The following is a 13,285-nucleotide window of genomic DNA, read 5'->3' on the forward strand; positions in this document are numbered from 1 at the left end:
TTATTTTTCTCTTTCGAGAGGCACGGCCATGACTAGGGCTGGACCAAAAGCTCGTAGCTCATGAGCTTAATGAGCGCTCGATAGTTCGGCTCGTTAAGCTCATAGCTCGCTTCTTAATGAACAGAGCCAATCATTGATTATAGCTCGTTAGGCTTAACGAGCTTAACGAGTGAGCTAACGAGTTTCACGAGTAGCTCGTTAAGCTCGTTAGCAACAACACAACACATATTTTTATCTTATGTGACAAACTTTTTGTAGCATCTCAGCCCATCTATTTAATCTAATCGACATATAAGGCAACAAACTACTTCATTTCTTTTTGTAGTCACCATATTTCATCTTGAAAACCATACCTACACATTCATCATGTATATCATAACATATTATAATCTGTTAACGAGCGCTCACGAGCTTAACGAGCTTCAAACGAGTCGAGCCGAGCAGGGTTTTCTGCTCGTTAATCTTAACGAGCTTAACGAGCCGAGCCTTAACGAGCACGAGCTTAACGAGTACGAGCTTAACGAGCCGAGCTGCTCATTAGTCCACCCCTAGCCATGACTCTCGCGAAAGCAAAACCGTGACTCTCGCGAAAGGAAAAAAAAGAAAACATGCTTTTTGTGCAAAAAAGTGCTTTTTCAAAAAAAAGTTGATCCAAAAGCTAAGGAAGTCCGGTGGAAAAACGAAACGTCGAAAAAACCTGGAGAAAACCGTTTAAAAAGTCAAAAATGCGTGCGAAAAAAATAAAAATAAATAAAATCCGGAAGGAGCGCCCAGAGCGCAACACGTGGCGGGTGGTTGAGAGCGTGCCAAGTGGCGCTGATCGTTGTGAGGCTCCCGAAGGAGCGCTCGTTAACTAGTTGTTCCCCCCCCTTTTGACATTAGCCTTCATTGAGTTTCAATTCATGTGCAAGCCTCGTAAGTTTTCCTCAAAAAAAAAAAAGAGTCTCGTAAGTGTAACAAGTCGGCACATGTTTTGGCAGGTTTAGGTGCATCTATTTCATATTTGGGTGGATGAGATCCCAAATATTTGGGTGAACTTGTAAACTCTGCCGAGCAAATATTTCATCAAATGAATCAACCCCTTCAGTGTATGCTGAGTGTGCCTGTGCATGAAATCATAGCCATTGGAGCTTGGTACTTATGGTGGCTCCGCAGACAATCTGCGCACAATGAATCAGTTCCACCCATGATCAGATGGCCTTTGTCAGTTTTGGGGATTGCTGGCCATGCGATTGCCGTCAGTGCCCATACGATGACTCGAAATGCTCAAGTGAAATGGTCTAAGCCTAACCCGGGTTTCATTAAATTAAATATATATAGATGCTTCTTTTATGCAGACGAAGGTGCAGGAGCTACAGTGGGAGTCATCTAAGACTTCTCTAGCAAATTCTTAGCAGGTAGATGCTACTTCCACCCACATGCGGCAGATGTAGTATCGATGGAGGCGATGGCTATGAAAGAGGGGCTGATCCTTGCAAACAACTTGGTGTTTCAAAGAGTAATGGCCGAATCAGATTCCATGGAAGTTGTGAACTTTTGCACCGTGCAAACTAATGGTGGAATCCTCACTAGTGCAGAACAGGGCAATAGCACCGGTTCGTAAGGCCCTTTAGTACCGGTTCGGTAACCGGCACTAAAGTGTGGGCACTAAAGCCCTTCCCCCCCTTTAGTAGCGGTTCAGTACGAACCGGTGCTAAAGGGCAACCACGTGGCACGAGCCAGCTCCGGGGCAGGGAGCCCTTTAGTACCGGTTAGTGACACCAACCGGTATTAAAAGGTTTGTGGGTTTTGATTTTATTTTTTATTTTTCCTTTAAATTTGTGTTATCAATTTAATTTAGGATTGTTTTACGTTATAATGAGTTGTTATACTTGATATGGATATGGATATGGCATATCGCGTAAGATACATACTGGGAGTAACCCAGCCTCCTTGGAGTTTAGCGCTTCCTGGCCGTCGGATCCCGTCCTTGATGCATTTTTGTCCGTTCAATCGCGAGATGGAGAGGTACGAGCCGTCGGATCGAGTCGAGCTACTGTGGATCGAAACAGTGTCGCTCGAGCGGTAAATATCTTCTGCCACCGCGTGTTATTCCTGTGCCCCGCCGAGGGCATTTTTGGTATTTCGCCTTGTTGGAAAAGGGTCCACTAGCGCTAGCGCTAGGGCGTGAGATGTGAGAGCGAGGAAGTGAGCGCTGGAACTCTCGTCCCCCTCCTGCCCGCTCCTCTCTTCCCCGCCCGCTCCTCTCTTCCCACGAAACCCTAGCCGCCCCGCTCGCGCCGCGGTCCCCATCCGCTTCTTCTGCTCGCGCCGGGGTCGCCATCGAGGGCCTGCCACTCGCACCGCCGCTTCCCGTCCTGCTCGCGCATCACGCCTCGGGAGGAGACGAAGCCCACGCTGCTGTTCCCGACAGAGCGCGCGCCGTCGCGCAGGAGGAGGCCAGGCGGAGCGCGCCGTCGTTGGATCTTCCTCGGCGGCGATCCAGTGCCGAGGAAGGTCACGGGGGAAGCGGCTCATCCTCAGGGGCGCTACGTCGGCCGGTCGGAGGCCGAGTTCGCCTCGGCCACTAAGTTGCTGTCGGGGAGGACAAAGTGCCTCCTTTGAGCACCCGTTGCAGAGACGAGGAGGACCTCAAGGTGAGCCCCGTCAAATTTTGCTTGCTTGCTGTTCACTTTTTTTTATTGTAAACTGACGTATTGCAGTTACTCGATACAGTTCCTTTGAGATCAACTGATTGATAGTTCATAGTTCTAACATACCTGGGCTAGGATCGAGGTTAATGCATGTCTTCTGATGGCGTCCCTCTTACAAACAGCATACAGTTATCTAGCCCAGTCTACAGATCCATAGTTGATGTGCCTCTTGTGTCCTGTAACTTCTGAAACAGCAGAAACATATTAATTTTGAATAAAAGCCTCTAAGGAATACAAGTTAGGAATAAGAGATTGTTGCATCAAAGAGCAGTAGCACCTCCTTGTGATTGTCAATACCTGTTCATATTGTGTAGTCTATCATGATCAACTACACTGCAAACATTTGCAAATATTACTCTTGGGTTAATCACTGTATAATTTACTCTAATTAGTCATACATCTTCCATTTATTTGTTTACACATGTTTGACAATTATCAATCTCCATGATATCAAGATCTGCACCTCTTCCTGATTTAGATTCAGTTTAGCTATTTACCATGGTTCAACATATTCATCTTATGGATCAAAAAATTCTATTTTGTGGTGAGAGGTAGAGGTTCAAGATGAAGGATGAGATTTCTGTTTGATGTCTGGATATGGCAGGACAATCCATTGCATAGTTATTTGCTTACAACAATTTTTCTTTTGGAAGAACAATGTGCTTATTGACGCTGTTTAGTCTGTACTAATTTTTTCTGCATGGTATTATGAAGGAGTAGTATATTGAACCATAATTAGCACCACCGGATAATTCTCATGAGTCCTTACCAGTTAACATTTCTATGTTATACTCATCCTGCTGCTTGTTTATATATGTGACGATTTAACTCGGTCTTTTTGCTTCTGTATTCTTATCATACTTTCCATTTCACATTTTTAATTGTTTACTGTTTCCAAAGTTTCCGGAAATGGCAGCTACTAATTACTAAGTGACTGTATATGATGTGCTCTTTAGTGTGTGTCATCAGAACAGTTAAATTTTCATCTGTGAACTATTTTCTTTATTATTATTTTCTACTTGCTCTAAACAATGCATTGACGTCCAGTTTCTTTCCCAGTTCTATCCATTCGTCGCTGATACGTGGATTATTTTGTGCGTTGTATACTCTGTAAAAGTTTGGTATTTGCAGCACCATATGGTGGATCATAGCAGGTAAAGGCTGTGTAGTTTTACACTCTACATTAGTTTATCTAGCTATTTACAGCTCACTCTGATCTAAGTAGGTAAATCTTGAACATAAGCCATCTACTGTTGATGTCCTGTTGGACAAGGCATGATCTAATCAGATAAATCTTGAACATAAGCCTCCTACTGTTGATGTCCTATTGGACAAGGCAGATATCTCCTCCTTCCATCTTATATTTATTTGCAAATGCCCCCCACCCCTTGGTAATGGACATCAGTTCGCTCAACCGCTGAACCTTTAACCTGACATCAAAGTCAAACGTCTTTGCTTCGCCCTCTAGCTGAAGGCAGATGGGTCTTTTTCTTTCTTTTGCGTGCGGGAAACTACACACCTTAGTATATTCCTTGCACAAGACCTACTCATAAATTCACAGATCCAGATCAATGGATGGTTCAAAGAAAATAGTCCATATACTTCTAATAGGTCGTGCAATTTTTTAGATGAGCAATCAGCGCTGCGCCGCAATGCAATGTAAAAGTCGGTCTTGAAATTTCATTGCAAAATCCACCACAAATAATATTTCTCTATAAATTATCTATCCAGGTCAGGCACATCTTATAACTAGGTCACTTCCACTGGATCTTTCTGTTAACAAGCAGCTAGACCCAAGGTACTAATGTCCAATCGCTCGATCATTTTGATATTTAGTCTCTCAAGAGTTCTTTTCATAGTTTATTATTCTTCAAGTTCCACTTTCATTTTACTCAGTCATGTCCAAATGCTTTTTCTATAAATCATTCTAAAACAAGGTGTGTCGCTGCTATGCTCTGATGTATACTTACGTGGTTCTTGCTTCTTATTTGTCCAGCGTGTGTGTATGATGCTGTTGGGTTGTTGACATGGCGCGTTGTCCGGTTGCGGCTCATGCTCAAGCCACAGTTGAGCCTAGTGGTCGTGGCCGTGGCCGTGGGCGGTCTGCTGGTCGTCGTGGACGAGCCACTGGCCGTGGAGGTTCTAATAGAGGGCGTGCCCCTGTTTCTGATCATGTTGCTGCTTGCCGGGTTCCTGCCGCTGGAGGTGAGCCTCTTGACAGGCGTAGGGGTGTGAGTCGGCGGGTGCCTGCTGCTGGAGCTGAGCCCATACCCAGGCGTGGGCGTGGCGCTCGGCAGATGCCTGCTGCTGGGCGTGGCGCCATACCTCGGTCAAGTGGTAGGGGTGTTCGTGGCCGTGTCCCTGGTCGTGGTGCTGATTCTGGGCATGCAGCCGCTGCTATACATGTGTCTGCCCCTGGTCGTTCAGCTGGTCCTGGGTACGCCACCGCTCCTAGGCGTGTGTTGGTCCCTGGGATTGCTAGACGTTACGTGCCACGCCAGCCTGTTGGGGGTCCTCCTCAAAGCCGTACAAGTACGTGTGTATCCATTGTTCTTTTGTATTTTGTCTCCTAGGGTATTCTCTTGGGGTTGATGATAATTATTTCTTATTTTGTTGTTTGCGACGTGGTTGGGTGATGGCTGGTTTCCTTTTCTGAGCTCGACCGTGGCTGCGGTAAATCGCAGAAAACGGAAAATGTGCGTTGAGTTTCGGCGCGCTAGATACGAAGGTGGGTGAAAGTTCTTAGTTTGTTGTTGGTTGTTGTTGTTGGCTGTGTGTTGTCTTACTTGGTTCTGCATGTCTTGTTAAGAACATGTTGTTGATCGGCCTTTGCCGAAGGATTGGCATGGTTTCTCGGTTTATGTCAGTGCGGAGGTGATCGGGGTAGACCGCAACAGACGGAAAAAACGGAAAGTGTCCATTAAATTGCGGCGTCCTGGATGCGAAGGTGTGAGATTTCTTGGTTTGTTGTTAGTTGTTGCTTTTTGCTGTATGGTCTCTTAGTTGGTTTTACGTGCATTTTCAGAGATTGTTGTTCAAGGGCCTTTGCCAAAGGATTGGCAAGGTTTCTCAGTCAAGTTTGCCGAGTCCCTTAAAGGTACTTATTAACCAGGCCTTTGTTGTTTTAGCTATGTGATTATTGTCTTCCTTTTATCCTTGGTTTGTGGCTGATAGTTTTCTATTTTTTGTGCCCGTTTAGCTTGCTATGTAGATAGGTCATACTACGGCCCTCCGGATTTCTTGTGCCAATACTGTGGTGCCTCCTTTTGGTTTGCTGAGTGTTCAAAGTCCAGGTCATCCTGGACACAGCGTAAGATGGTTTATAATCGCTGTTGTAAAGGCGCTAAGGTATATATCCCTCCCTTTAAGGATCCCCCGGCCTATCTCCGGGAGCTCCTTCGATTCGATGGTACTTCTCGTGCTAAAAAATTCATCCGGACTATACGTGAGTACAACTGTATGTTCGCTTTCACTTCGATGGGTGCTACCATTGAACGCTCGTTTGGTGGCAGCCGTGGACCTAAGATTTTTAAGATCAGTTGTCAAGTGTCTCATCGTATTGGTTCGTTGGTGCCTAGCGGTGATGATACCCCTAAGTTTGCTGAGTTGTATATACATGACCCAGCTAATGAGATTAGACATAGGATGAATGCCTTAAATCCAGAGGATAAGCCTACTGGGGTGTGGATGAGAGTATTGTGGTTGGTCTTAGAGACATGCTTAATGAGTTTAACCCATTGGTACAGACCTTTAGGGAGGCAAGTAAGATGATAGAGGATCGTGGTGATGAACCCATCGAGGATATCTCGATTCGTATTATCGGACCTTCGGAGGGCGATAGTCCACAATTTAGTTTGCCTACAACCACTGGGCTTGCTGCTTTAGTTGTCGGTGGTGGCTTCACGTTAGAGGCATCTTCTCGGGATATTGTTGTTTGCAGTTGTTCTGACGGTTTGCAGCAGATATCTTCTCTGAACACTGCATTCATGCCTCTGCAATACCCATTGCTTTTCCCTTATGGAGAGAGAGGGTTCCAGGTGGATGTTCCTCACTTGATTGTTCCTGAAGAAGAAGATGATGATGGACCTATAGATCCTAATCTTGCACCTGGAAGTCCGACCGTTGAGGCGTCCTCTTCATACCCTTCTGGGGGTGGTGATGCTTCCACAAATAGTCGGAATAGGACGACCATGCAGGATTACTATCGTTTTATGTGCCATTACAAGGGTGATCAGCCCAATCCATATATATGTTATGGTCTCCTCTCCTCTCAGTCGGTTGTCGATGCACGTGCGTGCATCGATGAAAGTAGACTTTGGTATATCATAAGAAATCAGGACATGCTTAGATCAGAGCACATGCAGGGTATTACTGATGCGGTAGGTGATGGGTGTGTTGATGGTGATGCTCTTGGGAAGAGGACCATTGTACCTTCCAGTCACATAGGCGGTCGTCGTTACTTCCATGAAAATTTCCATGATGGCCTTGCCGTTTGTCGGGTGCACGGTGCCCCTGACATATTTACCACTTTCACTTGCAATCCCAAGTGGCCTGAGATCACCGGTGCATTGGAACCAGGTCAGACACCTTTTGATAGGGCGGATATTGTTGTTAGGGTCTATCACATGAAGCTCACCGAGTACTTGGACGAGATTAAGTCAGGCCTGGCTTTTGGCCCCATTACGGCTGGTATTGTGACTGCTGTGCTGTGTGTGTGGTCGTTGTTTTTAATGATGTTTTACTTCTTCTGTTGGCTGGGCTGTCTAATTGAGCTTTTATGTCCTTTTTCAGTGTTGTATACCGTTGAGTTCCAGAAGCGGGGACTGCCTCACGCGCATATACTTGTCTGGCGGAGAGGGCGTAACGGTGAGATTGGTGTTGAAAATATTAATTCATTAATATCTGCTGAAATACCTGATGCATTGCTTGATCCTCTAGGATATGCTTTAGTTTCTGAGTTTATGATGCACAGTCCGTGTGGTGAAATGAACGATAAATGTGTCTGCATGAAAAAGGATGCTTGTTCTAAATATTTCCCAAAAGATTTTAGAGATACCACTGTCATTGATGATAATGGGTTTGCCTTATATCGACGTCGTGACGACGGTCGGAAGGTCTATAAAAATGGTCATTACCTTGACAATAGGCATGTTGTTCCTTATAATATGGCAATGCTCAAGAAATTTCAGGGACATATAAATGTAGAGTGGTGTAATAAGACACAGGTGATGAAATATCTCTTTAAGTATGTGACCAAAGGTGCTGACCACTCTAAGGTCATGTTAGAAATGCTAAAAAAATTGACTAAATCTGGTTGTCGTACGGTAGATGAGGTTCAGGAGTATCTGATATGTCGGTATATATGTGAGTATGATGCATTGTGGCGCATATTTGGGTTTGAAATACACTTTAAAATGCCGCCGGTTCAAAGGCTGACCGTTCATATGCCTGGCATGAATACTGTCTACTATCGTGCTGGTGCTGACCTCACGAAAATTGTTGATTCTGACTTCTTGCGAAAGACTATGCTTACCGAATGGTTTGTTGCGAATGAGATGTTCAAAGAGGCCCGATCATTAACTTATTGCGATTTTCCAATTGCTTGGACCTGGGACGCTAAAAGTAGGTCATGGCATCCAAGGGGTAGGGGTGAAAAGATTGGCCGCGTATATTATGTACATCCTTTGAGTGGTGAGTTGTATTACTTGCGCATGCTTTTGATGATTGTTAAGGGGGCTAGGTCATTTGAAGATCTCCGAACATATGCTGGTCGTCTTTATCACACCTTTAAAGAAGCTTGTGCCGCACGTGGTTTGTTAGGAGACGATAACAAGTGGTACATAGCGTTTGATGAAGCGGTTGTCTGGGGGTTTGGGCATCGACTTAGACAACTATTTGTGACTATGCTCATGCATTGTTCTATCAAGGATGAGATGGGTTTCTTTGAACGTTACTGCGCTAGCATGTACGATGATATCCAGCATTGGTTGCATCGTGCCCTGGGTAATCCAAACTGTGATGTTCCTCCTGAAAGATTGAGAAATATGCTTCTTGACGAGTTGGCCGACGTTTTCTTGAAACATGGTTCTGATATAAGAAGTTTTAACTTGCCGTCTCGCTCTAGCGAAGGTGAGCAGTCTGATGATAATCGTCTAATTCGTGAGGAACTGTCTTATGATGCATGTGCTCTGTCTAAACAGTCCTTGGTTATGTTTGACAGTTTAAATGAGGACCAATTGGTTGCTTATAAGACAATTGTAGAGTGTGTGCAGGCGGGGAAACCGGGCTTTTTTTTGTCTCTGGGTACGGCGGTACTGGGAAGACTTACCTGTGGAGTGCAATATGTGCTTTCCTTAGGGGCGAGAGGAAGATAGTGCTTACTATTGCGTCGTCGGGCATTGCGTCGCTGTTGTTGCCTGGTGGGAGGACTGCTCATTCTCGCTTTAAGATACCTATCCTTCTTGAAGATAATGCACAGTGTGATATTAAAAGAGGCTCTAAGCTTTGTAAGTTGTTGATGGTATCTTAACTTGTTATTTGGGACGAGGCGCTGATGACACACAGGAAATGCTTTGAGGCTGTAGATAGAACTTTGCGTGATGTCCTCTCTGTGGCTAATCCAGATCTTGCGGATATTCCGTTCGGTGGAGTAGTGATGGTCTTGGGTGGTGACCTTAGACAAATCTTACCAGTTGTTGAGGGAGGTACTAGGCCTCAAATCATTGATGCGGCAATCACGAATTCTCCATTGTGGCATTCTGTTCAAAAATTGTCGCTTTCCATTAACATGCGCTTGGGTGTGCATGGTGCGGATACCCAGGCACAGAAGGATGTTGCCTTATTTAGCAGATGGGTGCTAGATCTTGGGGAAGGGAAGTTGCCTGTCACAAGGCGAGGCGATGAGGTCGAGGCTTCTTGGATACAGATACCGGACGACCTCTTGGTTTGTACGTCTGGTGATCCAATAGCTGCTATTGTTTCTTCTGTCTATGGTGATTTTTTGCATAACTATTTGAACTCTGGTTATTTACAAGAGAGAGCCATTTTAGCCCCTACCAACGACCATGCTGAGGATATTAATGAACATATTCTTGCATTGGTTCCTACTGATAGCAGACACTATTTGAGTGCTGATTCTGTTGACGATTCTACGGATTCTGTTAGAGACAAAGATGTTTACTATCCAATCGAGTACCTGAATGCAACTAAAATTATAAATTTCCCAAATCATAGGCTGACTCTTAAGGTTGGTGTTCCGATTATGCTTCTTAGAAACCTGAGCCAGGCAAATGGTTTGTGTAACGGTACACGACTGATTGTAAAGAATTAGGTGATCGGCTTATCGAAGCTGTCATTATGACTGGCTCACATGTGGGTGATATCGTTTATATCCCCAGGATTGAATTATTGGCAAAGAAGGGAAATGCACCCTTTGTGCTTAGACGTCGCCAGTTTCCTGTTCGTGTGTGCTATGCCATGACAATTAATAAGAGCCAGGGACAGACCCTGTCTGCTGTTGGTATATATCTTAAGGGTCCTGTTTTTACGCACGGGCAGCTATATGTGGCAGTGTCTCGTGTTACGTCGAGGGCTTCTTTGAAAATCCTTATATTAGATGCTGATGGCAAATGCGGCTCTGAGACCAAGAACATTGTTTTCCCTGAGGTCTTCCGAGCCGCGGGGATGACCTAGGTCTATGTATGATGGTAGTCTTCATTTTGGTAGGTTTGGGCATGCTTTTGTGAGTTGGATGACATTTTGGGTGGCGACATATAGTGCTGGCTATATAAATATGTGCTCATGCGATGGGGGTGATATTTTGAATGTCCGTGTGTACTGGGATTTGCTTTATTCCGCGGTTTGGTTTATGTCATAGAGATTTACTGAGTTTAACGGTGGTGCTGTATTTTGGTGCTGGTCCTTTTGTTGTAGATGGTGATGGCTGATCTGCAGGCTCTTGTCGTGGGGAGCAGGAACCTAACCATCTGTGTGTATGTTTCGCGTATCTGGCAGCATTGTGGATCCACTCATAACGGTCCTATGAAAGACACCGACATGGTCCTTTTGGATGCCCAAGGTATATGGCTTCTCTAGCCCCCGTGCCCTATGTTTGTAATTTTCTCCTGCCTTTTCTGCTTGGTAACTGATGCATGTTGTTTCTTGGTAGGGCAACCACGTCTATGTTGAGATTGGTGAGAAGCTTTTTCCTAAGTTTATGGGTGAACTGAGGGAAGGATGTGCATATGAAACTTCTCTGTTCTTTGGTGTTCCTAAACAGACGCTATTTCAAGCCTATCGATGTGATACACATTAGGTTCACTAGGTTGACTACGGCCAGTCCTAATACTGGTCTAGAAGTTCAGTTTCCATTTTGCACTTGCCCACGGTGCCTGGTCCAGCGCATTGGCAGGAGGAGCACGAGTCAAGGCGTGCCGCCCCCGATTCTGCAGTGTGCCCGACGGCTGCCTCTACAGCAGCAGCAGCAGCGGCAAGCCTGGCTCGTGGCACCAGAAGCGGGCGACAAAGGCCATTGCCAGGTGTGTCCCTCTCTCCTCTCTCTCTGTCTCTCTGTGTATGTGTGTGTGGCTGATTTTGTTCGCCACATTGCAGCTGGTCCATGATCTGAGCGCTCCTGCCACGTCCGTAGTTTGTCGTCCACTTGGCCGCAGCCATCCACAAGAAGAGGGGATTGCAAGGCACTTGTGTCCTCATCTGTCTCCACTCCCTAACCACCAGGTTACCTTGGTAAGGGTGGATTGGATTTCAATTCTTTAGCATCCGCTCTTGAGGAAGTTCCACCAACCTCTGCATCTTGTGTGAAATTCATGTTCTTGCTCCTTGCCTGTCAGGAGCTGTCCCTGCTGGTGCTTCTGCTGGGTCAAGTCTTGGTGTTCTTCTGTCGAATTGGCTTCGAGTGAGGGAGGGGATTTTTCTGGAGGTTGTTGTCCTCATGAGGACGGATGTGAGGAGGGGCGTGGCAGCGACGGGGAGGGACCAGTTCCCCGTCGGCATTCGAGTCCTTGCCGTGGACGACGACCCGGTCTGCCTCAAGGTGTGCTCGTGACCCTCCTGCGGCGTTGTCAGTATCACGGTGAGAATTTTGTTGTTGTTGTTTTGCAGTTCTGGTTTGTAATTGTCTAGGAGCCACCTACTGGGTCAGGCATAGTCAATTTTAGTTGCTCTGTTCCGTGTCGAGGACAACCACTATAAAATTGCTGTTGGTAGTTGTCACAGCTCACAAGTAGATTTGGTGTACTGCGCATCATATATAAATGATGCCTGTATGGATAGATTCATTATATTGCATGACCTGAATTTATGATTCCGTTTTTATAACATAGATGCACGCGGCATCGGGTTTTTATCATGGAAAATGCATAGGACCATTTCCCTTTTGTTGCATTGTTACCCAGTTTGGAAGAATAACCTGTTGTGTTTCCAGTGACGGCGACGAATCAGGCTGTTATCTCGCTGAGGATGCCGCGGGAAAACAGGGACATGCTTGATCTGGTTATCAGTGGTGTCCACACGCCAGACATGGATGGCTTTAAGCTTCTTGAGCTTGTAGGGCTTGAAGTGGACCTCCCCGTCATCAGTATGTTGCAAAATTTTATCCATCTCATAGCCGCACGATTTTCTTACTGGTCTTGGTAATAGGAGCCTAGGGGGTATACTTATATAAAGTTGCTGGATGTATATTCTTTTATATGCAAAATGTCAATTCAGCACAGCGAATCTTATGGTTTGTACTTCTGATTGAGGAGGCAAAAATGTGAGTGCTAACCAATTATTTTCCATGTAGTGTTATCTGTGAATGGAGAGACAAAAACTGTAATGAAGGAGATAACTCATCGTGCCTGCAACTATCTCCTAAAACATATTCGCATCGAGGAGCTTAGGAATATCTGGCAGCATGTTGTTTGGTCCACTGAATTATATAGAAAATTCATCTCTGCTGTCAACCATCTTGGAATTGACAGTAAGAACTTACCAGTACCTTCCTTCTTTGTAACTACTTTTTTCTGGAGCAACTTTGTTGCTCACTATTCTTTCATGTTTATGCAGAAGGTGTGCCGAAAAGGATACTTGAGCTCATGAATGTTGAGAAACTCACTAGGGAAAATATTGCAAGTCGTCTACAGGCAAGCCACTTACTTAACTTCCTTGTAGTTATCAGCAGATCAGTACCATGTGCATTCCATACTTGTTGAGCTTTATCTGTACTGCAGCCAACAGCTAGGCATTCAGAGATAATAGTGCTTAGAAAAAGTTGTAACTAAGAGATAAATTTTGCTGTGTGTGGCTCTACGCATTATATATTCTGCAACTTCTATTTTTGATCCAGACAGTGTGATGATTTAAACTCTGTTTTTTATATGACCTTCATATAGTTAGTTGCTTTGTTGTCACTATTGCTGCTGCATGATTTTTTCAGAGAGAGTTGCCAACTGAGCTTATATTTTTGTTAACTTACTGAATGATAACCAGACTCACCTTTGCATCTGTGTTTGTTGAAAGAACTTGAATCGTTTTCTGAACTTGCACTAAATATGTTCATGTTTGTGTTCCAATTGGATGCATTTTTTTTGGTT

General features: G+C 45.0%; 1 pseudogene; it reads left to right on the top strand.

Moving 5' to 3' along the window:
• The first annotated feature begins 6,409 nt into the window (after positions 1 to 6,409).
• LOC147962395 (uncharacterized) lies at positions 6,410 to 12,973 on the top strand (annotated as a pseudogene).
• Positions 12,974 to 13,285: the final 312 nt, after the last annotated feature.

This window comes from Triticum urartu, chromosome 7A (genome assembly GCF_056163025.1).
Source record: "Triticum urartu cultivar PI428250 chromosome 7A, HENAU_Tu73, whole genome shotgun sequence".
NCBI classification, from domain to species: domain Eukaryota; kingdom Viridiplantae; phylum Streptophyta; class Magnoliopsida; order Poales; family Poaceae; genus Triticum; species Triticum urartu.